Here is a 27,004-nt window from a genome sequence, read left to right as displayed (position 1 = left end):
GACATACTGGCTATTCACATGCAACAGAATATATTTTGACCCATACCTCAAATCATATACAACAATTGACTCAAAATGGATCAAAGACAAAGCTATAACACTTGTTAGAAGAAAGTCTGGGCCTAAATTTTTATGACTTTGAATTAGGCAATGGTTTCTAGATATGATACCCAAACTACTAGCAACAAAAGACAAGATAGAAATATTATACTTCCTCAAAAATAAAAAAAAACTTTTGTGCTTCAAAAGGACACCATCAAGAAAGTGAAAAGATAACTTAAAAGAATTGGAGAAAATATTGTGAATCATTTATTTGATTCGGGAATTGTATTCAGAATGTATGCAGAACATTTACATCCCACAATGAAAAGATAAGCAATGGCAAAGGAATTGAATTGACATTTCTCCAAAGAAGATATATAAATGACCAATAAGCACATGAAAATATGCTTAACATTATTACTCATTAGTAAAATGCTAATGCAAACTTCATTGAAATATCACTTTATGCCCACTGGGATGGTTATAATGTAAAAGACAAGCAATAATGTGTATTGACAAGAATGTGAGAAGTTGAAACCATTATACCTTGTTAGTAGAAGTATAAAATGGTGCAGTCACTTTGGAAAACAGTTTGACAGTTCCTCAAATACTTAAATTTACCACATGATCCTGCAATTTCACCCCTAGATATTTGCCCAAGAGAGTTGAAAACCTGTCATGAGCAGTTAATAAATCATTGCTTTGAACTGTGTGAAACCTGGACGGGAGACCTGCTTTTGGGAACCCTGCAGTGCCAGGGTACCAGGGGTACACCCTTTGCAGCATGACTCTGGTTGATAGGAAAGTTCCGTACTTGTCATGGAATTCCCTAGTTCAAAAGCCCTGATCTCAAATCCTAGCTACCAGAAGGTAGAAGAGATGGATATAACCTGCTAAGCCCCAATCATGTTCTTTTTCTTAACTTCCTCCTGTTTACCTCAAGAAGTTTTCTTCACTGAAACCCTTTAATGCTCATGCCTATAAAATAAACATGCGGGTTTTTGTTCTCTTTCTTAGATCCAGTCTCCATCAGAGCTGGATCATTCCACTGGGCCCTGCTTTTTACTTATTTCCATGTCTTTGTCTTTATTTCTTAAGTTTCTCCTACCTTTAATATTTATAATCTGATTCACTGCTAGGCATCAGGCGGGTCATGAAAAAAACCTATATCTAGATAAAACTTGTATGTGAATATTCATAATAACATTATTCATAATAGTACCAAAGCAGAAATAACTCATATATTCATCAACTAATGAACGGATAAACAAAACGTGGTATGTCTATACAATGGAATACAGATGGTCCTGAAATTATGATATTTCAACTTCTGCTTTTTGAACATTGCAAAGATATAAAATGATACACATTTAGTAGAAGTGTAGTTTTAATTTTAATCTTTTCCTGAGCTAGTCATAGGCAGTCTGATACTCTGTCACAATGCTGGTTATCAGCAGCAACTTGCAGTTCCCAGTGAGTCACCCATCAGGAGGGGAAGCAACAGACACTTTAAAGTATATGGTGAGGGGCTGGGGAGATAGCTCAGTTGGTAGATTGCTTGCCTGGCAAGCACAAGGCCCTGGGTTCGATCCCCAGCACCACACATACACACACACACATACACACACACACACATACACACACACACACAAATAAATAAATAAATAAATAGAGTATATGGTGATACTAAACTATGATGTTTGGTTGGCTAGGTATATTGAATGAATTTCAAATTTAGGATATTTTCAACTTATAATGGGTTTATTGGGAAGCAACCCTGTTATGCACTGAGTACATCTCTAATATTCAGTGATGAAAATGAATGAAGTACCATTACATGCTACAATATAGATGGACCTTGAAAACATTATGCTTAGTAAAATAAGTCATATACAAATGCTACGTATTCCATTTATATGTACTATAATGCCCAGAATAGGCAAATCCATAGAGACTGTGATGTAGATTAGTGGTTGCGAAGGATTGAAGAGAGAGAAGAATAGGGCATGAGTGCTGATGTGAATAAGTTCTTTTTGTGGATGAATATAATCTGGACTAAGACAGCAGGGATGGTTGCACAATTTCATGAATATATTCAAAATCAAATGAATCAAATCAAAACAGGGACTGGGGAGATAGCTCAGTTGGTAGAGTGCTTGCCTTGCAAGCACAAGGCCCTGGGTTCAATCCCCAGCACCAAAACAAAACAAAACAACAAACAAACAAACAAACAAACAAACAAAAAACAGTTTGTGTTCCATCAAAACAAAACAAAAAATAAAGAGATTCTAGCTTTACCAACATTTTAAATCTTTGGAGGTAGCTAGTAACAATATGTAATGTTTTGTAGCACTGTGTACCAAGTTGTATTCAAAATCTTTTACAGATTTCATTCATTTTGTCCTCATTCTAAACCTGGGATCAGGTCCTATTACTGTTCCCACTTTTTAGAGGAAGAAAACTGAACTCAGAAAGATTAAGCCACTTGTCTAAGTTTACCAAAGTAAGAGAGTGGTAGAGTTGGATTCAAACCCAAATACTCTGACTCGAAATTCCATTCTACCAGTACCTTATTTGGTTTGCTATTATGACTCTGTGACCAAGACTAGAGGTAGGCAGGAATTAACTTTCAAAATAGAATTTAGGGTGACATAATTATTCTAGCCTCTAGAGAATTGTTATGGTTTTGTTATAAGGTGTTTCCTCAAAGCAGGAATATTCAGAGGTAAAATGATTGGGTTATGAGAGCTGTAACCTAATCACTCCATCCTAGTTTGAAGGACTGCCTGGGCGGTAACTACAGGTGACAGGGAGACATAGTTGGAGGAGATGGGTCACTGGGGGTACACTCTGGAAGAGTACATCTTCCTGGTGGCCCCTTCTCTCTGCCCCTCAGTTTCCTGTCATGAGTTGAGCTGCTTTCCTCTGCTGGGCCCTTCCCCTATGATGTGCTGCCTCACCTTGGACCCAGAGCAATGGTGTCAGGCATCTGTGGACTGAGACCCCTGAAATGAAGAGTCCCAAATAAACTTTTCCTTCTCTAAGTTGTTCTTGTTGGGTATTTTGGTCACAGCGATGAAAAACCTAACTATAACAAGGATATTTGAAAGTTCGATCTTTTAAAGGAGAGTAAAACAATTTATTATTAATTATCCCAAGTTAAGAAAGACTTTTAAAAAATAAGAAAAGAGGGTGGCAAGAATGGAGGAAGGAAGGACTGTATAGAGGGAAAAGAGGGGTGAGGGGTGGGAGGGGTGGGGGGGGAGGAAAAAAAATAACAGAATGAATCAAACAACATTACCCTATGTAAATTTATGATTACACAAATGGTATGCCTGGACTCCATGTACAAACAGAAACAACTTGTATCCCATTTGTTCATAATAAAAAAAAAATCAAAAAAAAAAAAAAAAGAAAAAAGAAAGACCCTTTGCCAGCACTTACATTTTTATGCAAACCCCCAAACCTGGATATTAATTCTCTCTGAAAGAGTATCTTTGGGTACTATTTGCAGTGCTCAATAGAATTAGAAATATTCATTTTATTTTGAAGTGGAAGCTGGAAAAATCAGGATGGGGAACTTGGCTCTGATACCTCACAAGGACTGTTTCTTTTAACGCTGCCAAGTCAAGCAGACTCAGTGAGGCCTGTGCTGCAAGCTGCTGTCAACAGTGGGGTTCAGTTCATACTGGCGAGTCTGGCCAGGCTCCACTTTGTCTCTGCACAGAGGGGAGCACTTCAGAGCAAGCACTCTCTGCCATGCTGAGATTAATCTGCTATAAGCTCACTTATGTTCATTATCTAGAATACTGAAGAAGGTCGTTTCTTGTCCCAAAGAGGGCTGTTTAGCAGGCAGTGTCTGGTTCCAATGTGTTTATTGATTATATTGAGAATAAAAATCTTCTCTTGAGGTCATGTCTGAGAGACACAAGCTTAAGGGCAGTGCTTACGTGCTGGAGACAGTAATGACTCAGCCTGTTTCCACTCTTACTGGCGTGTCCACACAGCTGCCGGAAGGGGAACAGGCTCAAAAAAATTGAGGTCATAATGATTTACTTTCCTAATGATTTTCCACTGCACTTAAGCTCAGAGTCCTTACAGTGGCTTTTAAAGCCTTACAAAATCTGATCCCTGGCTACATATCTAATTCTGTCTTTGTATGTCTAGTTTCTTCAATAACAGACGGCAAAGCAAAAATAGAGAACTATAGATTTAAAGAAATTCAAGAGACCTATAAACCAATGCAATGTGTAGATTCTGGCTGGCTTCTGAATTGAACAAAGCAAATATAAAATCTATGAGGCAATTGGAATAATTTGAACATGGATTGAATGTCTATATTAAGAATTTTTTTAGCATATAATAATAGTATTGTGGGTTTTTAAGGCATAATAGTAGTATATGTGTGTGTGTGTGTGTGTGTTTAAAGAAATATATACTAAAATACAGGTGGGATTTTCTTCAAAATTATCTATGGGGCATAGGGAGAAAATTGGTTTGCCTTGGAGGAGATAATTATTAAAGATGGATGGCAAGTTAAAATACTATTTATATCTAAGAGTTTATTATATTATTCTATTCTCTCTACTTCCCTTTGTGTCCTTGAAAAGATTCCCTCAAACACTTGAGTAATTGCATCTTGAACTAAGATGAACTAAGTTTTCACAATGGGGAAGGATCTTTGAATTTAAGCTTTGTTGTTCATTTGTTCCCTTATTAATTTAATTTTTGATTTAGCAATCCTGTTTCCATTCAAGTAGGGTATTTTAAAATTTCTGTAAGCCTCTGCAGGGTACACTGGTGCATACCTGTAATTCCAGCGACTTGAGAGGATGAAGCAAGAGGATTGCAAGTTGGAGGTCAGCCTCAGCAACTTAGATCCTGTCTCAAAGTAAGAAATAAAAAGAGCTGGGGTGCAGCTCATGGGCAAAGCACCCCCGGATTCTATCCCCAGTACTGTCTAAATTTCTGTAATCATCTAAGACAACAATCCTTTCTCTATTGGAAGGACAGGGAAGTAAGATTGTAACTTATCTTATGTTCACCTTTATGTGACCAGTGCTTAGCATGTATTGTGTGATCAAAAAGTATCAGCTGGATTAATATGACCAACTTAAATATTTACTACCTTCTTTTACTCATTTAGAAAATGCTTATAAATATTCTGCCATATACTAATGAAAGACTTTGTCATATGACCACCTGGAGGAAATATTAGAGCCAGAAGGAAATGTACACTTAAAGGCTGGTGGTGTGAAGAAATGGTGTGTTGAAAAACAGGAAAAAGGCAATTTGGCTGGAATGTAGTGATTGTGAGAGAAGTTGGAGATGTGTTGAGATATGTGTCCAGGGACCAAATTCTCTAAGTCTGTTTTAAGTAATTTGTGTTTTAAGTGCAATGGAAAACCATTAGGAAAGTAAAATAGTATGTTCTCATTTTTTCTACCCTCATTCTCATTCTCAATACTGTGTAGATAATGGATTGTAGTCAGGCAAGAGTCAAAGCCAGCAGAGTTGATGCTGCTTCTAGTACTTAGGCCTGACCCTAAATCTTGTGTTCTTCATTTCCAATTTCACTTAGTCATAGCCATCATTAAGAACCTTATTGGAAGACAAATATACCTAATTATAGCTGTGGAGAAAATTCAAGTTGTAGTAGTTTAAAGGAAAAAAAATTAAATTCTAAGTGTCTTTATTCTCTATAAAATGTCCATTGAGTCAATTATTCCTCCTTGTTAGATGATTAGCTTCTTGAGAGCAAGGAATGAACCATGAAATTTTAGATTCCTCTAGGCAAAGTTAAAACCTCTTCCCTTTCGTGAAAATTTTCTGCCTATCTTAGAGTAGTCTTTCATTTTCTATATATGTTCAGTCAACAAAGAATGCAAGTTTCCCTAATAATCCAGATTTCAAACTTCTAAATCAATTTTCCTTTTATAAAATTCTCAAAATGATCTAGCATTTCCAGAATGTTAGTATCCAAGGTACATCTCCTAAACATTTTTGTATTACTCCATTTTTTGTTCCTATAATAAAATACCCAATGCAGGCTACTTTATAGAGAAAAGAGGTTTAATTTGACTCTGAAAGTTAAAGTTTAGAGGCCTTATCTGGTAATGACCTTCATGCTACAAGAGCCCAGAGGAAATATGAAGATTCACATGGCAAGAGACAGGGAATGTACATGTTTATGTGTGGTCTCTCTCCCTCTTCTTATAAAGTCACTAGGATGCAATCGTGGGATATTATGTTGGATCTGGAATGTGCCCCCAAAGTTCATGTGTTGAAAGCATGATTTCCAATATAGCAAGGTTCAGAGGTGGAGCTTTTAGGCAATGATTAGGACTGTTACCTTATCAGTGGATTGATCCATTTGATAGATTAATAATTTGAGTGGTAACTCTAGGCATATTGGCATGGATGGAGGAGGTAGACCACTGGGGACATGTCCAATGTCCCTGGTGCCCCATCTTTCTCCTCCCCAGCTGCCATGAGCAGTCTTTCTCCACCATGCCCTTCCACCATGATGTTTCTATAATGGAGTCAGCCGACTATGTACTGAAACCTCTGAAACCATGAACCAAAATGAACTTTTCCTCCTCTAAGCTGTTCTTATTAGGGACCACCTCTAAACACCATACTGGGATTAAGTTTCCACCCTCTTAATACACCACAAACTAGAAGGAGCAGGAAGGAGGTGGGAAAAAGAGAGAGCAAACAAATATCAAAATACAGTTGTGGGGGGGGGGGGGCTGGGGAGATAGCTCAGCTGGTAGAGTGCTTGTCTTCCAAGCACAAGGCCCTGAGTTCTATCCCCAGTACCACAAAACCAGTACCGCAAAACAAACAAACAAACAAACAAACAAACAAACAAACAAAAAACGGTTGGGCAGGAAATTAGTTCTAATAGCCTATAGAAAAAGGGGAACTATAGGCTACAACAATTGAATATATATGTCAAAATAAGTAGAGGAGAAGAATTTGAATTTTCCCAACCCCTAGAAATGCTAATATTAAGAAGGAAATGCTAATTCTCTGATTTGATCATTATACATCACATACAGTATCAACTTATAATATTGGATCCTATAAATAAGTTCAAATACTATTTATCAACTAAAATTACTTAAAAGTAATGTTAAAAATGTTTTATACCTAAAAATAGCTTCAACATATGGTGACTATAACAACACCATAAAAATCATAGTTTACTGTAATCAGTCATTTAGCTCTTATTTCTCTGTACATTTAGTTATTTTTTCATGTCTGCATATTTTTTCTTATAGATTAGAATTTAAGCACCTCAAGGAAGTTTTTTTTTTTTTTTTTTTGGTACTGAGAATTGAACTCATGGGCACTTTACCACTGAGCCATATCCTCAGCCCTATTTTATATTTTATTTAGAGACAGAGTCTCACTGAGTTGCTTAGCACCTCGTTTTTGCTGAGACTGGCTTTGAACTCTTGATTCTCCTACCTCAGCCTCCTAAGCTGCTGTGATTACAGGTATGAATCACCTCTCTTAGTTCAAGGAAGCTTTTTAAAAAATTATTGTTTTTTGTACCCGTAACAGTTATGGGTGCAAAAAACGATTATTGACTGAATTAAGAAAAACAAGATATTTGGCCTTTGAGTTTAGGCACCAAATTCTAACACTGAATTGTGAACATTAACAGTGCCTATGGAACATCAATGGGTGTGTGGTTTTTAAATTTTATTTTGTTTTTTAGTGGTACTGGGGATTGAACCTAGGGGTACTCTACTGCTGAGCTACGTTCCCAGTCCTTTCTATTTTTTTAAATTTTTTATTTTGAGACAGGGTCTCACTAAATTGCTGAGGCTAATCTTGAACTTGCCATCCTCTTACCTCAGCCTCCTAAGTCACTGGGATTACAAGCATGAACCACCATGCCTGGCAGGTGTGTGATTTTTGACTAGAGTTATTGAGTCCCTGGTATGTGACAAATCCTGTTCTAGATAGAAATAAGCTAGTGCAAGTTAAAAAGGAAAAAATGTTCAAAAGCTGCTCAACACTATGAGATTAATTGTGTATATGTATATATGTATATATATGCCAGTACTATATATATATAGTACTGTTTTTGTTAGTGTTAAGAATAGCGCTTGCATCTATTTGCTGGAGTTCTGTCATGTTTTGTACTGGGACCAATTTACTCGACATGGTATGTGCTTGGCATTAAAAACAGAATAAGAATTCTGTTTTCAAAAGGGGCATAGTTAACTGTTGGACTCTCTGCCAAAGCAATTTTTCCTCCCTTCCTTTAACCTCCCAAGAAGACAATTGGTTACATTCTAAGCAGATGCTTGCTCAGAGAGTGGGCAGCAAGCCGTGGGCAGCCTGCTCATTTAATTTTAGAAAGATCTTTGTGTTTTTTATTATATTAATTAGTGTCTTGGCAAGGTCGAATGGGATTTTTAAACCAGCAGGGGTTTTGCTGATCCCTTAATTTGCAGTTTGAGATGGCTCTTTTGTTTTTGTTTCTGTTTAATTCTTCCACTCATTAAACACTTGCATTCGCATTAGCTGTAACTCCCAGTAAAGTTGTATATTTAGGGAGTGATGTATGAAGACAGTTGGTGGCTGTGGTGAGGAGGGCAAAAGGCACTTTCTCTTTGCTACTGGTCTGAAACTGGGCTGCTCTCTTTATTTTATGAATGTAGATAGACATCAAACTGTAGGAATTGGTGGAGAGAGAAGATACTGCACTGCAGGTGTTTTTAGTGATGCGAAGAAAAATTCTTCAATCTTTTCCTCAAGCTTTAGACCCTAAAAAAACCCTAATTTAGACACCTTGGGTTGGTGAAGACTGGAGGAAATGTATTGAGAAGGGAATTTTTTGTATAATTGTTGAGGGAGATTTTCTTATTGTCTGTGAATTAACTACTAGTCTTCTCAGTGCTTCTGCATACAAAGATGCTCTGGTGCTACCTCATCCAATACTGACCATAACCATCTTAGTGCAGTCCAGTTTAATGCTTCTTTTTCAAATTCTGCACAAATCTTACGGCTTTCTCTACCCTCAGAGCAGGGTTTTGAAAGGAAAACTCTGTAGGCAGCTCTTGCACCCCTGTGTCCAACACCTACAAAATAAAGGAAATTGTTCACTACTAAAAAATAATTTTTTGGCATATTAAAAAAAATTTAAAATATGGCACCTATAAGGAAGGGTTGGCAAATGCAGAGGGTTCTTGCTGGGAAAAATTTGTGAATTTTGAGAGCGAAGAATAAGTTAATAGATACTTGATGTATGGTTAATTTTGTAGTATGATGTCCCATGTTAAAGCAGGCTTCTTTCTGGTTTTCTCTCCTTTTCTCCCTCCCTTCCTCTTTTCCCCTTCCTCTCTTCCTTCCTTCCTTCCTTCCTTCCTTCCTTCCTTCCTTCCTTCCTTCCTTCCTTCCTTCTCTTCCTCTCTCTGTCTCTCTTTCTCTCTTTCTTCCTTCATATTGAAAAAAAACATTTTGATAAATTCCCAATGGAATAGGTACATTGTTCAGCTTTCCATCTCTGTGCCAACACATTTGAAAAAAATCAACATAAAACAAAGAAGTTTATTTTGACTCACATTTTCAGAGGTCTTAGTCTATGGTTGCTTGGGCTAAGCAACCATATCATGGTATATCATGGTGGGAAGCATGGTGGGGAACCTATTCATTTCATGGCAGCTGGGAGGCAAGAAGACAAAGAGTGAAAGGGACTGGGACCCTTCAAGGGCACAAACCAGTGACCTAACTTCCTCCCATTAGGCCCACTCTTAAAGGTTCACCACCTCCCAATAGTGCCATGAACTAACATGGGGGCCTTTGGGGGACACTCCGTCCAAACCATAACAACAGGTAAAGTTCATACAGAAAGAGCATACCCAGAAAGGCTTTTCTAATATGAATAGAGCTTTTACTTTTCAAAAGTTAATATTCCTTGTTAGTACCCATTGGTAACTGCTGAGGAGGGAATAAAATGAAATGGGCAACCCTATTCCCCTCCCCAACCAGGAAACTTTGTTAGCTGCTTGAGAACCACTGGACTCCTAAAAAATAAATAAGAAAGAAAGAAAGAAAGAATTAAAAAAATTAAATCTATGAGTCTATTTCCTTTCAAAAAGAAAGAGATTAAAATAGAGTCACTATTTCAATCACTTATTATAAAATAGCCAAGTTACAACTAAGCATGTACAATGACCTCCGTGTCTTCAGAGTTAATCTGTCAAAAAAATCAGGTATTGAATCTAAAATAAATTTAATATATACTGTTTTCTTTTTGCTTTCTTTCAACTTTCTTTTTTTTAAGGAAATGATGTTCAAGAGGGTATGTGGCATATTTTTTGAAGTGTTCTCTTCATTCATGGGTAATGAGAAATAGAGGAAAAGAGAGTATTGAGAAATGCATCATGTTGGAAACCATGACTGGAACTCTTAAACATTCTGAAAGTTATCTGGGATCTGCAAAGTGTAATTATTGTTTTAAAGTTTAAAAATTTTTAAATTTGAAAAAATTGACAAATATCATTGTATGCTGGAAATTGAACCCAGGGGGCATGCCAAGCTCATGCTGTACCTCTGAGCTACACCCCTTTCCCTACTGTGTGTTTTTTATCCTGGAAGAGGGTGTAGCTCAGTGGTACAGCATGTACTTGTTCTTTTTCTCAAGTATATATACAGTATGGAGTTGTTGAGTCTAGCTAATTAACAAAAGCTTTTCCCCAACTTATCTTTTTTGTGGTGAGAACACATATACTCTTCACATTGCTCAAGAGCACAATATATTATCATTAACTATTGTTAGCTTGCTGTGCAATAGACCTTTTGCAATCTCCTTCTCCTATCAAACCACTATTATCTTTCCTTTGATCAACATTTCCCCCACCTTCCCTTCCCCATCCTTTCTCCCACCCTTCTCCAACCTATCCCAGCCTCTGGTAACTACCATTCTGTTCTCTACTTTTATGAGAACAACTTTTTTAGATTCTACATATGAGTGAGATCATGTGGTATCTGTCTTTTTGTGCCTGGATGATTTCATTTAACAGTGTTCGTGTTCATCCAAGCTGTCAGGGATGGCAGGATTTCATTCTCTTTTAAGGTCCAATCATATTCCATTGTGTGTATATACCACGTTTTCTTCATCCAGTCATCTTCTGATGGACACTTGGGTTGATTCCATAGCTTGGCTATTGTGAATAGCGCTGCAATGAACATGGGAGTGTAGATGTCTCTCTGACATACTGATTTCATTTCCTTTGGATATATACCCAGTAGTAGAATTGCTGGATCATATGGTAGTTCTAGTTTTGATTTTTTGAGAAACTTCCATACTGTTTTCCATAATGGCTGTACTAATTTACATTCCCACTAACAGTGTATTAGAGTTCTCTTTTCTTCACATTCCCACCAAAATGTAACAATTTGGAAAATGTAATAGGCTAAGCATTTTGAGGGAGAATGATGTGACGTGTTTGTAAAGTGTCTAAATATGTTTCTTTCCCTGAGAAATGGTCTGTAGTAGCCAAGAAATATCAATAACAACTTATATCTCACAGGGGATGTTTGCATTATAATCTGTTTATAACATAGTATATATTCTAGCTGGCTACCTTTTAATGACCTGCTCATATAAAAGTTAAGGCACTGGGTATTCATGTGATTAACCATTTTTCAGAGGCTGCACATTGCTTCTGCAGTTTCCCAGACTCTTGCCTTTTAACATTCTTGTAAGGAAATAAATCATCTTGGGAAATGATACAGAATGGCATTGAACTGTGGACAAGAGAATGATCTTTGAAGTCAGATAAACCTGGCTTTGAGTCCAGGCTCCATAGTCTACTGGCTGTGCCAGTTTGAATGAGTTACTAAATCTCTTAGTTTTTTTAAAAATAGGAATTACTTGTACATCTTAAGATTGTGCGGTGGATAGGAGAAACGGCATGCAAGAGTGCTTAGTTCAGTACTTGGTATATAGGAACCCAGAAGTGGGTGAGCATAATTATTCCATGAAAGGTTGTCACTCTATAGAAATAGCACTCTATCTCTTCCAGAAACTTGGGCACATCTCTGCTCTATACAGAATGTGATCTCACTGGCAATTCACAGACCATTAAATCAAATGAAAATCATACACAAGGACTCAGGAACAAGTTCTCGCAAGTGGGTAAAGAGGATAGTGCTTTCCAAGTGTCAGCAGAACACAGAAATCAGTGGGAGGGATCTGAAAAGAAAAGTAAAAGAATGGCAAATTACACTGCTGAGGGGAAAAATGGACAACATGTCATGGCATAGACAACAGAGCACACTCAGTAGCCAGTCTGCCTGTGTTCAAATTTCAGCTTTACTATTACTAACTGTAAGATCTGGGGCAAGTTACTTAACTGTTCTGGGCCTTAGTTTACTCATCTATAAAATGGAATAAATAAGAATACCTGAAAGACTTGATGATATGGTTCCCTGAGTTAATATTCATAAAGTACTTAGAATAGTAATGGGCATATAGCAAGAACCATATATAAGTATGGTTTCAATACCTAAATATAAGAGTTTTCTAATTACCTTAAAACTAGTCCATATTCAGATTTTTTTAGGGTAACAATATGAAACAAGTTTCAGAAGAAATATTCTGTGATATACATGAAGCCTAATTTAACATTCTCATTGTTTTTCCTGTTTCCTTGTTCTTTTGCTCAAAAGAAGTATTTATTTTGATCCATTTAAGTTCAGGTGGTGGTTGGGGGAAGCTATGATGTAGTCATTTATATTTTTTTATTTTTATTTTATTTTTTGTCTGGATGAAGTGGCTTTATTAGAGAAAACAAAGATTACATAGGACTTAAGAGTTGGCATTGGGGCCTTTCTTCTTGCCAAGGGTGGGCACACATTGACAAAGCGCTGGTTGTACTATATCCACCTCTTGGCCCGGCCTGTCTTCTTCTCCTTCTCCTGTTAGGCTACCTTGGGAGTTTGACCTCTCACTTTTCCAGCACGAGCCAAAGAACCATGGACTTTACCTCCAAGCATGCGGCCGGCTACTGCCAAAGTGGTCACGGCCTCCACACCACACTGGCCTAGAGTAGCCTCATCCTCCAGCGGTGTGCCTACCAAGAGCACGACTTGATCTTCTGGGGCGAAACCCTCCAGTGGGGCTACAAAAACCTTAATCTTGGGCGACCCTCTCCTGGCCGGTTACTTTGAGGGTGTGTAGCTCTTGGGCGTGGACTGAGCCGCGGCCCGAGCTGCCTCTACCATGAAGATGGAGTCAAGAAAGAGCAGTCATTTTTTTTTTTTTTTTTTTGCAGTCATTTATTTTTATAAACTTTTTTTGGCATGTGGACTTGGTTTGTTGGACACATAATTTGGTGTTCAGCCCTAATGCCTTCAGCAGCATTTGTGGGCTAGAATATAAAGACACAGAACAGCAGTGGAAAAATTGGCAGTGACCTCAGGGAGCAATACAAACAGAATGTTGCTGGTTTTGAGAGTGAAAATGAGTCACATCTCTGTGTGCATTGGTGTATTCTTAAATTTGGAAACTTCATTTTAGATGATGAGGCTGTGACAGATTTTACTTTGAAGCAGATGACTTTTATTCTTGATTAAGATCTGCTTGTTGCTTAATATGCATCCTTATTATTGGCTCTGATGTAACATCTAAGGAAAAGTTTCCTTTCCCTTCCTTCTGGGAACAGTTTTCTAGATTCTGAAGCAGTTGTATCCTTTTTTGTTTTTTTAAAACCATGGGATTATCTCTAAATAAGTACTCATACATATTAAACCCATTTTCCCCTAACACTTAATTCTTTTCTTTGTTTATTAATAAACTTACTGCACTTAAAATGATTTCAAATCCAGTAGTAGTAAAAAAAAAAATCTTATTGACTGATAAGGACTTTTCTCATGGAGGCAGTTCTTGCTCTGTGACCACGGAAATGGGCAATTTTAAAACCATGTAAAACAATCTTAGTAATCAAAGAAAAATATTGCAATTATTCTGCACTCTTTGTCAAAACATTAACAATTATTTTAGTTATGAAAAGTAGTGAAATTAATAATTACTTAGTATAGTATAATTTGAAATATTGAACTCATTGATAATTCAAGTGCTTTATTTTTAAAATAAACCTATCTTCAGTAGTTTGAACAGTGCTTGCCTATTTCTCATCGTCTTATTCAGGGTATGGAGATGGCCTCTTTTCTATGTCTTGTCTGATTCTCATTCTCTTTTCCAAGTTTGGATTAGATGAGAACACGTATCCTTTATGCTTTCAGTGTTGTGAAATATCTCTTAGAGTTCCTTCAACTTAAAGCCTTTTGCTACTGTAACTTTCCCTGGGACATCTTCAACTTCCTTGTACAACTACTTTTCATTTATACCCCCAAATTTGCCTTATAGTTGCCAAATTCTTGAATTGTATTGAATAGTTTTGGAAGTTATTTCTTTCAATGACTGAAATCTATTACCCCGAAATTCTAATTCATCAGACCTGATTTTACTTTTTTAGGAATAAGTAAAATAATCAAAACTTTCTTCCACATGGATGCTCTTCAAGTACTTGGAGACAGCAATTGCATACTTCACCAGTTCTGTTTCTTCACACTTTGTGGTCACAAAGTACGTGCCTTGTGCTTATCCAGTTCTAACTGGCAGGAATTTCCCAAGATACTTGTAACATAATTGCCATTTCCACTTCACCAACAAATTCCTCTCTACTGGTCAGGATTTGCCACAGAGTGGCAATTCCCCTACTCACTTCCTCTACATAATGAAACTGCCAGACCGATCAGGAAATTTTCAGAGCACTGCTTATAGTAGATTTGAGTATACAATTTTGTAATCTACTTATGAAGGTAGCTTCCACTTTTCCCCCTCCAAATGGCCTGCAGTAAAGAGGATCCTTTGGAAATGATCCTTAAATTGCTTTATGGAAAAAAAAAATTAGAAGAGATTAGAATTCAAGTAAATAAATTGGTCACACACAAATTGGGACTACTCTAGAATCTTTATATGTAATATTCTTGCTTTAGGTATACCTCTTCATTTTTATCCTTTCAGGTGTTGGAATATTGCAGAAAGACCCAGTATACCTTGCATATTGCTTGTGTTTATTTAAATGTTTCCATTTAGGTCTCTGACAGCATAAAACATCTGGGTGAATATCTAGGTGCTCTCCTTTTTACATCTTGGATCTGGGAGCAAGGGTGCAGAGTTCTCACCTAAGGCAATAAAAGTGCTTCTTTCAGAGAGCTGTGCAAAGTATGCAATGTCCTGGGGGTCAAAAGTGGCCAGAGCAAAGACCAGAAGTAGGGCAAAGTTTGTGGAATATATATAGAGAGATATTATGGATTGAATATAAGGTGCCCCCAATCCTATGTTAATGAAGGAATATTCAGAGGTGAAATTATTGGATTGTGAAAGCTATAACCTAATCAGTTCATCTTAGTTTGGACGAACTAATTGGGTGGTAACTGTAGGCAGGTGAGTCATGGGAGTGTGCCCTTGGAGATTTTTTTTTTTTTTTTTTTTTTTTTTTTTTACATTTACATAGGGTAATGATGTTTATTATATTTTTCCCCTCCCCCCCACCCCTCCCACCCCTCCCACCCCTCCCACCCCTCTTTTCCCTCTACACAGTCCTTCTTTCCTTCATTCTTACTGCTCTCCTTAGCCTAACTCTAAACCTAACCCTAAACCTAATGCTAGCCCGTCCCACCCCCCATTATATGTCCTCATCCGCTTATCAGCGAGATCATTCGTCCTTTAGTTTTTTGAGATTGGCTTATCTCACTTAGCATGATATTCTCCAATTTCGACCATTTGCCTACAAATGCCATAATTTTATCATTCTTCATTGCGGAGTAATATTCCATTGTATAAATATGCCACAGTTTCTTTATCCATTCATCAACTGAAGGGCATCTAGGTTGGTTCCACAATCTGGCTATGGTGAATTGAGCAGCAATGAACATTGATGTGGCTGTATCTCTGTAGTATGCTGATTTTAAGTCCTTTGGGTATAGGCCAAGGAGTGGGATAGCTGGGTCAAATGGTGTTTCCATCCCAAGCTTTCTGAGGAATCTCCACACTGCTTTCCAGAGTGGTTGCACTAATTTGCAACCCCACCAGCAATGTATGAGTGTTCCTTTTTCACCACATCCTCGCCAACACCTATTGTTGCTTGTATTCTTGATAATCGCCATTCTAATTGGGGTGAGATGAAATCTTAGGGTAGTTTTGATTTGCATTTCCCTTATTACTAGGGATGTTGAACATTTTTTCATATATCTGGTGATTACTTGTACATCTTCTTCTGTGAAGTGTCTGTTCATTTCCTTAGCCCATTTGTTGATTGGATTATTTGTATTCTTCGTGTAGAGTTTTTTGAGTTCTTTATAGATTCTGGAAATTAGCGCTCTATCTGAGGTATGGTTGGCAAAGATATTCTCCCACTCTGTAGGCTCTCTCTTCACATTTCTGATAGTTTCCTTTGCTGAGAGAAAGCTTTTTAGTTTGAATCTATCCCAGTTGTTTATTCTTGCTTTTATTTCTTGTGCTATGGGAGTCCTGTTAAGGAAATCTGATCCTGAGCCAACAAGTTGAAGATTTGGACCTACTTTTTCTTCTATAAGATGCAGGGTCTCTGGTCTGATTCCGAGGTCCTTGATCCATTTTGAGTTGAGTTTTGTGTAGGGTGAGAGATAGGGGTTTAGTTTCATTCTATTGCATATAGTTTTCCAGTTTTCCCAGCACCATTTGTTGAAGAGGCTATCTTTTCTCCATTGCATATTGTTGGAACCTTTGTCTAGTATGAGAAAATTGTATTTATTTGGGTTTGTGTCCATGTCCTCTATTCTGTACCATTGATCTACCTGTCTATTTTGGTACCAATACCAGCCGTTTTTGTTACTATTGCTTTGTAGTAGAGTTGAAGATCTGGTATTGCAATACCCCCTGCTTCGCTCTTGCTACTGAGGATTGCTTTAGCTACTCTAGGTTTTTTATTCTTCCAGATGAATTTCATAATTGCTTGCTCTATTTCTGCGAGGTACATCATTGGGATTTTAATTGGAATTGCATTGAATCTGTATAGAACTTTAGGTAGTATAGCCATTTTGACGATATTAATTCTGCCTATCCAGGAACATGGGAGATCTTTCCATCTTCTAAGGTTTTCTTGAATTTCTTTCTTTAGTGTTCTGTAGTTCTCATTGTAGAGGTCTTTCACCTCTTTTGTGAGATTGATTCCCAAGTATTTTATTTTTTTCGATGCTATTGTGAATGGGGTAGTTTTCCTAATTTCTCTTTCTGAAGATTCATCACTTATGTATAAAAATGCATTGGATTTATGAGCATTGATCTTGTAACCTGCTACTTTACTGAATTCACTTATGAGTTCTAAAAGTTTTCTGGTGGAATTTCCAGGTTCCTCTAAATATATAATCATGTCATCAGCGAACAGGGATAGTTTGAGTTCTTCTTTTCCTATTCGTATCCCTTTAATTTCTTGGTTTGTCTGATTGCTCTGGCTAGAGTCTCAAGGACGATGTTGAATAGAAGCGGTGAAAGAGGGCATCCCTGCCTTGTTCCAGTTTTTAGGGGGAACACTTTCAGTTTTTCACCATTTAGAATGATATTAGCCATGGGCTTAGCGTAGATGGCCTTTATAATGTTTAGGAATGTTCCCATTACCCCAATTTTTCTAGTGTTTTGAGCATGAAGGGATGCTGTATTTTATCAAATGCTTTTTCTGCATCTATTGAAATAATCATGTGATTCTTAACTTTAAGTCTGTTGATATGGTGAATGACATTTATTGATTTCCGAATGTTGAACCAACCTTGCATCCCTGGGATAAAACCCACTTGATCGTGGTGCACTATCTTTTTAATATATATTTGTATGCGATTTGCTAAAATTTTGTTGAGAATTTTTGCATCGATGTTCATTAAGGATATTGGTCTGAAATTTTCTTTCCTTGATGTGTCTCTGTCTGGTTTAGGTATCAGGGTGATATTGGCTTCATAGAACGAGTTTGGTAGGGTTCCCTCCTCTTCTATTTCATGGAATAGTTTGAGGAGTATTGGAATGAGCTCTTCTTTAAAGGTTTTGTAGAACTCGGCTGAGAACCCATCTGGTCCTGGACTTTTCTTTGTTGGTAGGCTTTTGATGACCTCTTCTATTTCATTGCTTGAAATTGGTTTATTTAAGTTGTGTATGTCCTCCTCGTTCAGTTTAGGTAGTTCATATGTCTCTAGAAATTTGTTGATGTCTTCAAGGTTTTCTGTTTTGTTGGAGTATAGATTTTCGAAATAGCTTCTTATTATGTTTTGTATTTCACTCGTGTCTGTTGTGATGTTTCCTTGTTCATTCCGAATTTTAGTAATTTGAGTTTTCTCCCTCTTTCTCTTTGTTAGTGTGGCTAAGGGTTTATCAATTTTATTTATTTTTTCAAAGAACCAACTATTTATTTTATTAATTTTTCCGATTGTTTCTTTTGTTTCGATTTCGTTGATTTCGGCTCTGATTTTAACTATTTCCTGTCTTCTACTACTTTTGGTATTGGTCTGCTCTTCTTTTTCTAGTGCTTTGAGCTGTAGTGTTAAGTCGTTTATTTGTTGATTTCTACTTCTTTTTTTGAATGCACCCCATGAAATAAATCTTCCTCTAAGTACTGCTTTCATAGTGTCCAGAGATTTGATATGATGTGTCTTTGTTCTCGTTTACTTCTAAGAATTTTTTTATTTCCCTCCTGATGTCTTCTGTTATCCATTCATCATATAATAGTGTATTATTTAGTCTCCAGGTATTGGAGAAGTTTCTGTTTTTTATTCTGTCATTTATTTCTAATTTCATCCATTATGATCTGATAGAGTACAAGGTAGTATCTCTATCTTCTTGTATTTGCTAACAGTAGCTTTGTGGCATAAAATATGGTCTATTTTAGAGAAGGATCCATGTGCTGCTGAGAAGAAAGTGTATTCATTCTTTGTTGGATGGTATATTCTATATATGTCCGTTAAGTCTAAATTGCTGATTGTGTTGTTGAGATCTATAGTTTCTTTATTCAATTTTTGTTTGGACGATCTATCCAGTGGTGAGAGAGGTGTGTTAAAATCGCCTAGTATTATTGTGTTGTGGTCTATTTGATTTCTGGAATTGAGAAGGATTTGTTTGACGTACGTGGATGAGCCAATGTTCGGGGCATAGATATTTATGATTGTTATGTCTTGCTGATTTATGCTTCCCTTAAGCAGCATGTAATGTCCTTCTTTATCCCTTCTGACTAGTTTTGGTTTGAAGTCCACATTATCTGAGATGAGGATGGATACTCCAGCTTTTTTGCTGTGTCCATGTGCATGGTATGTTTTTCCCCATCCTTTCACCTTTAGTCTATGGGTGTCTCTTTCTATGAGATGAGTCTTTTGCAGGCAGCATATTGTTGGATTTTTCTTTTTAATCCAATCTGCCAGTCTGTGTCTTTTGATTGATGAATTCAGGCCATTAACATTCAGGGTTATTATTGTGATATGATTTGTATTCCCAGTCAATTGACTCATATTTGTTTTTGACATGATTTGGTTTCTCCTTTATTTGGCTATTCCTTTAGGCTAGCGCCTCCTGTTGCTGATTTGCATCGTTGTTTTTCATCTCTTCCTCATGGAATATTTTGCTGAGAATGTTCTGTAATGCTGGCTTTCTTTTTGTAAATTCCTTTAGCTTTTGTTTATCATGGAAGGATCTTATTTCATCGTCAAATTTGAAGGTAAGTTTTGCTGGGTATAAGATTCTTGGTTGGCATCCATTTTCTTTCAGGGCTTGGTATATGTTGTTCCAGGCCCTTCTAGCTTTTAGGGTCTGGATTGAAAAATCTGCTGATATTCTTATTGGTTTCCCCCTGAATGTAATTTGATTCTTTTCTCTCGCGGCCTTTAAAATTCTGTCTTTATTTTGTATGTTAGGTATTTTCATAATAATGTGCCTTGGTGTGGGTCTGTTGTAATTTTGTATGTTTGGAGTTCTATAAGCCTCTTGTACTTGGTTTTCCATTTCATTCTTCAGATTTGGGAAATTTTCTGTTATTATTTCATTGAATAGATTGTTCATTCCTTTGGTTTGTTTCTCTAAGCCTTCCTCAATCCCAATAATTCTCAAATTTGGCCTTTTCATGATATCCCATAGTTCTTGGAGATTCTGTTCATGATTTCTTACCATCTTCTCTGTTTGTTCAACTTTGTTTTCAAGGTTAAATATTTTGTCTTCAATGTCTGAGGTTCTGTCTTCCAGGTGTTCTACCCTATTGGTTATGCTTTCTATGGAGTTTTTAACTTGGTTTATTGTTTCCTTCATTTCAAGGATTTCAGTTTGGTTTTTTTTCAGTATCTCTAACTCTTTATTGAAATGATCTCTTGCTTCCCGTATTTGGTCTTTTAACTGTTTATTGGTGTGATCATTTAATGCCTGCATTTGCTCTTTCATCTCCTCCTTCAGTGCCTGCATTTGCTCTTTCATCTCCTCATTAGCTTCCCTGATCGTTTTAATTACGTACATTCTGAACTCCCTTTCTGACATTTCTTCTGCTGTGCTGTCATTGGGTTTTATTGATGTAGTATCTAGGTTTGTTTGGGACATTTTCTTCCCTTGTTTTCTCATAATGGTCAGTTGTCAGTGGGACCCTGAGATATTGCAGTTTTCCACTATTGGCTTATAGTGTCCCAGTAGATTTCCAGTGTATCACCTCCCAGCCTTCAGTAGCCTGATGTCTTGGAGGAATCTGATAAAGCAGCTCATTCGAAGAATACTGCCCCTAGCCCCCTACTGGTTCCACGTTTTGGAACTGGCTCTGTGCGGAAATGCTCTCACTGTGGGCCTGCACCGTGCAGCTGGCCGTGTGGGAAGAGCCCACTGCCGGAGTGTGTAAGACTACCTTGGGAAGACTCAAGCTGCCCTGCCCGGCTCTGCTAAGCCACCTCTATCTGGGCCTGCCACCCGGGCTGAGCTTTACCCAGTGGGCAGACTCACCCGTGGCTCTATTTCAGTCCGAGTCTCTCTGTGCCTCCCCCTCTTAGCTCCTGGGTTCTGGAGCGACCGGGGGTGCAGTCTCCCTCTAGGCCGCCATCTTGGATCGCCCCGTGAAGAGAGCCCGCAGCCGGAGTGGGCAGAGCCGCCTGAAGAGGTCTCCGGCTGCCCTGCCCTTATCCCTGAGGCTAATTGCAGATCGAGGCTCTCCGCTGGTTCTTTGCAGGAGTACACTGCACTGCAGCGGCTCCGGGACTCGGAGCCTGCTCTGTTCAGAAAGGCTCTCACTAGCGGGCCACTTCCGTTCCGAGAACCTGGAGAAGCTGGCTGTGTGGGCGGGGCCCACCGCCGGAGTGCGCAGGACTGCCTGTGGATGACTCTAGCTGCCCTGCCCGGCTCCGATAAGCCACCTCTATCTGGGCCTGCCACCCGGGCCGAGCTTTACCCAGTGGGCAGACTCACCCGTGGCTCCACTTCAGTCCGAGTCTCTCAATGCCTCCCCTTCTTAACTCCTGGGTTCTGGAGCGACTGGGGGTGCAGTCTCCCTCTAGGCCGCCATCTTGGATCGCCCCCGCCCTTGGAGATTATATCTCGTCTCTCTGTCTCTTCCTTCTCTCCTTCTTCCTGGTCACCATGAGTGGAGTAATGCTCCTTTTCCTCACCTTTCTGCCATGATGTTCTGCCTCATCTTGGGCCCAGGGCCATGGAGACAGTCAACCATAGACTTGATCTCTGAAACTGAGTTCAAATAATCTTTTCCTCTTGTAAGTTGTTCTTGTCAGGTGTTTTGGTCCCAGTGATGAAAAACTAACACAAGGGACAAGAATCAAATTTGGGAAGCTGTGGAATTTCTTAGGTAAATGATCTGTATGTCAGAATGTCATGTAGAATTTCAGACATTTATGGACTAGGAAAGCCTTGATACAAAGGTGGGTATCAGCCATTAGGGTCAAAGTGGATAGGGAGAGGAGGAGGGAGTAGGTTATTTCTGCAATCTCTTTCAGATCTGAAGTGATAAAAAGTTTTTCACTCTGGGATAGAGGGACAGGATGGTAGAGGGAGACTTTTGAACTCTATTTTTTTATGTTTTTTTTTTCTCAAATTATTATTAGAGCAATGTCCTTCAATTGGTCCTGTTTTCTAAAATGTATTACCCACCTTGTGTTGCATCTATCATAGCAAAAGTTCTTTGAATCTTAACACACAGGCAGAAGCCCTTTCAAACTCTAATTTTTGCATAACCAAAACATTGGCATATGAATTGAGGCAATTTCCTTTTGAAAAATTTTTATACCAAAATAGTTGCATTGGTGTCTTTGAGGCGGTAACAATTTCCAGTACTGGACCCTGTGCATTTTATATTAACTACCATTCTTTCTTTAGGTCCATGGTGCATTCTGCTTACAACTCCAAATCTTCTTTATTTCCCCCTCTTCTAATGTGTCACCAGTGTCAAAAGAAAAACAGATACATTAATTTAGCAGAGTTTATTTGGATAAATATCAATTCATGAATTGGGTAGCCCCCTGAACTGGGAGAAATTCAGGTAGCTCGACCTAGCATATTGGGCAGGCAGGATTTATAGACAGGAAAGAGAGGTGACATACAGAAATACTTCTTTGACTGGTTACAGCTCTGGCATTTGCTTTATATGGACATGGTCTGATCAATTGGCAACTTGTGATTGGGTGAAACTCTGATATTTGTTATGAGGATACTTTCTGCTAGATGACAGTTTGTTTATATTTTAAGTTAGGTGCAAGTTTGTTGCACAGGAACTCAAAGTATGAAAACAGCTTCAGAACAAACTTAGTTTAGTTGGACGTTAATTACTGGTGATCTCTGTAGCAGGGATCTTCATATCTGCTTGGCCAACAAGTTCATTAAAAAGAAGCCATTTTTAGATGGCAGGAAAAGGTCTGGGTATATATCAACATCTATCCTGTGAGTTCATCAGGAGTTTCTTGGACTTTGGCCTTCTAGGAGATTCATATGGCACTAGGTATGCCTGGCTTGCTGTCTGAAACATTCTTTTTTTTTTTTTGGAATTAAAAGAAATTAGACTTTACCTCAAAGTTTGGAAAGTTCTTCAAATAGCACAAGTTTATTAACATAGCGGCTGTACTTACTTTTTCACAGATAAAACACACAACATTTTTTCATTACAGAATTTATTTACAGAATGCATTAAAATTGTCTTACAAACTGTGTCTGCATGAAATATTTCTAGTAATCTGGATTCATGTATACATTTTATGACTGTTCCAAAAGTTATTTGCTAAATCTTTGTTTAGTTATTTCAGAACAATTAATTTTTCAAGAGTGAAACCATGTTTTCCTTAAGTACTTTCCCAAAAAAGAAAAATAATAAATAAAAGGAGAGGTTGCAGTGTTCTCTCAGGAGAAGTAGTCTGTCAGCACTTGTACAGTGTAAGTAATTTCAGTCAAATAAGATGAGATAAAATAAGGAATTTCTTTAGAATTTCATGGAAAGGAAAGCATTCTAGAAAAAAAAAAAACTTTCATAATTCCAGTCAATGAAGTACCTGTTACTATGAAAGACAAGATAAAAACCCTCATGCTTTATATACAGAGAAAAAGATAAAATAATGAAAGGGAATATGTTATTTGTCACTGCAAAGGAGCTTCCAGAATTTCCTTGGTATAATTTTAAATCTGGTATGAGGTGGGGCATTTAAAATGATTGAAGGGGAGCTGAAGAAATAGCTCATATTGGACAGTGCTCACCTAGCATGTGCAGGGGCTATGGTTCGAGTCCCCGGCACCTCAGAGGAGGAAACAACAACAACAAAAACAACTCTAGGATGATTAAAGGTTTTGAACTTAGGAATATCTACAAGTAAATATTAATTATCATTTTCATGATTCTGAATATTTTAATTTAAAATATTACATAGAAAATGTCTCAAGAGATTATATTGATTTTTTCAAGAAAATTTCTTTTTGACATTATTAGTTGTATACATTTATAAGACACATTGTGGCAATTCAACACCTATAAACAATACCTAATGATCAAACTAGGATAATTTAGCATTTTCATCTCCTTATATATTTAGCAATTACTTGTATTAGGAAACTTCAACTCTTCCTTTAAAAATCTCTTTATAAATATGTGATAACTTGTTGGAAAGTACAGTCAGTCCCCTACTGTGCTGTAGAACATTAGGACTAACCCCCTATACCAAACCTCCTTCAAATTCTTTCTGACCTCTAGTGACTGTGATTCTATTCTTTACATCTATTGAATTCATGTTTTTAGTTTCCATGTAGCAAAAATCATGTGACATTTGTCTTCCTGTGTCTGATGTATTTCACTTAACATATTGTCCTCCTTTCTGTTCATGTTGCTGCATATGACAGGTTTTTATTATTTTTAATGGCTGAATAATCTTATTAATATATATATATATGTATATACCACATTTTCTTTTTCCATTCAACCACCAACAAAAAAATAATTAAATTGACCTCAAATCTTAGCTTCTGAGAATAGTGCTGCAATAAAGGTGAACATGTAGGTATCTCTTTAATATATTGATTTCATTTCCATTGGCTACTCAGTAGTAGAATAGCTGAATTGCATGTTAGTTTTTAGTTTTTTGAGGAACTTCCAGTTTTCCATAATGACTGTACTGATTTACATTCCCACAAACAATATGTAAAATTTCCACTTTCTCCACATCCTTGATAGCATTTTTTGGGGGGCTTGGTTTGTCTTTTTGATTATACCCATTCCAACTGGGGTCAGATGTTGTCTCATTGTGATTTTTATTTGCAATTCCTTGATGAGTGGTGATGTCGAGTGATTTTTCATAAACTTCATGGCCATTACTTTATCTTCTTTTAAGGAGTGCCTAGTCAGATCATTTGTTCATTTCACTGAATTTCTTTCTGTTGAGTTTATTGAGTTCCATGTATATTCTGGATGTGAATTTTCATAGAATAAATATTTTGTAAATATTTCCTCCCATTTTACTGATCATCTCATTACTTTTCCTTGTTTCCTTTGCTGTGCACAAGAGTCTTCGTTTGATGTGATCCCATTTGTCTATATTTTTCTTTGCCTGTGTTGTTGGAGTCCTCCTCGGGGATGGCCAGATCCGCAGTGGAAGAGGTCGCAGCACCAGCCTCCGACTCCATGTCCCCGTTGAACAGAGCCTGGTCCTGCTCCGCGCCCATATTCTCTCTTAAATCATTCCTTTTTTGACTCTTGCTCCCCACCCTGCTTTCTGTAGTCACTGTAGTGTCTGTAGTTTTCCTATGACATTGACATTGAATCCCAAAGGGCCTACTCACACATCAGCTATGTTAGAGTTGGCTTCCCCTTCCCTTACCAGGGGTCTAGTAGTTTGGTAGTCAAGTGAGGGGGTGACCTGGTTTAGAATGATTTCATCTGAGATCAAACTTTGCCACCTGAATTCAAAGAAAACTGAATAAGTTTTTTTTTTTAAATTTTTTTAAGTCATCGATGGATCTTTATTTAATTTATTTATAGGTGGTGCTGAGGATGGAACCCAGTGCCTCACACATGCTAGGCAAGTGCTCTTTCACTGATCTACAACCCCAGCCCAAGACTGGAGAAGTTTAAAAACAAAATTATACATGAAAACAAAAAAACGTGTTACCTCTATCATTTGGGCAACAGGTCCAGAGGTAGGATAGAAAAAAATAAGGACAGGTAGAAAGGAGACAAACAGGGCAGGAAAGAAGGACTATGGTTTTAAATCTAATAACTGAATACCTTCTTCTTTACCTCCAGATTTATTTTCTTAAAAGGCTCAATAAATCATAGAGTACTGTAAGTTCAGTTAATTAATGCCTGTATGCCCTATTAGTTTACATGGTGTATTTTTAGACTGATTAAAAACCTAGAGAGAAAGATAATGGTAAACACCCATGATATAGGCACAATCCAAGCATTATTTGTTAACTAGATAATGTCAACCTAAAGAGATTCTGAGAAGAACCAGGTCACGGTAACCTACCTGTTCCATGCTCCACAATCAAAACAATTGAGGCCATTAAATTGAAGCCACCCACATGCCTTTCATGCTACCATTTAGAAGTTTCCTATAAAAGAACTCTCCACCAGTAATTAATGTCCAACTAAACACACTCCCCCGCATTCCTTGTGTGTGCTTCCTGCTCTATTTTTTTTTAAATAAATCTCCCTGCTTTCCTGAGTAAGTCTTTATTTGTCCTCTTCTGATGCACCCTGAAATTCCTTTCTGTCTGTAAGCCAAGAACCTGCCAGTGCTGAGGTCTCATTTTCCATTCTAGGGGAACACCTAGAACTCTATCTGGTGACAGTCCCTCAGAGATTTGCTAAACTTGGCTCAAAACCTTAATACCATGGTCTGTGGGGGCCAAGTGTCCTCCAAATTTGCCACACCTTTTTCTGGCATTTATCATTCTCCTTCCTTTCATACAGTCTCCGCTCAACCCCATGATATCTTGGAGATGGAATTTTTGTGTTCATTGTTTTCTCCTCACTAACCTTAAGCCTTTTGTGATTTTTTTCCCCTTGGGTCTTTCTAAAAAATTGTTCTCAGTGAGACATTACAATGTATGCTTTTGTTATCCTCCTTTCTTTTCTTCTTCTCTCTTTAGCAGCTACTAGGAAATTCATCTTTTCTCTATATCAGGCATTCTGTCCACATGCAGACATTCTCAATTGCTCAGCTTCCAACACATGCAGTTTGACAAGGCATTTCTTCTGCACAAATACAGTACTTTCCCTGAAGGGAATTTTGGCAGACTCAATTTTCTCACTTCATTACACTAGAAAAACAGATTACAAAAGGTCCCACTATGGCAGGAACTACTTAGTGTCATATTTTGGGCAGAAGTAATATTTCATCTCTGCTTCTGTAGTCACTTTGTATTTAGTTCATTTTTGCCTAATAGCATTAAATAGCACAG

General features: G+C 37.6%; 1 pseudogene; it reads right to left on the bottom strand.

The window, feature by feature from the left end:
* Positions 1-12,877: 12,877 nt before the first annotated feature.
* On the bottom strand, positions 12,878-25,261 carry LOC124994228 (FAU ubiquitin-like and ribosomal protein S30; annotated as a pseudogene).
* Between the last annotated feature and the right edge of the window lie 1,743 nt (positions 25,262-27,004).

The sequence above is a fragment of the Sciurus carolinensis genome, chromosome 10, assembly GCF_902686445.1.
Source record: "Sciurus carolinensis chromosome 10, mSciCar1.2, whole genome shotgun sequence".
Taxonomy (NCBI): Eukaryota; Metazoa; Chordata; class Mammalia; order Rodentia; family Sciuridae; genus Sciurus; species Sciurus carolinensis.
The sequence above is the reverse complement of the archived record's forward strand: the minus strand, read 5'-3'. Positions and strand labels throughout refer to the sequence as shown.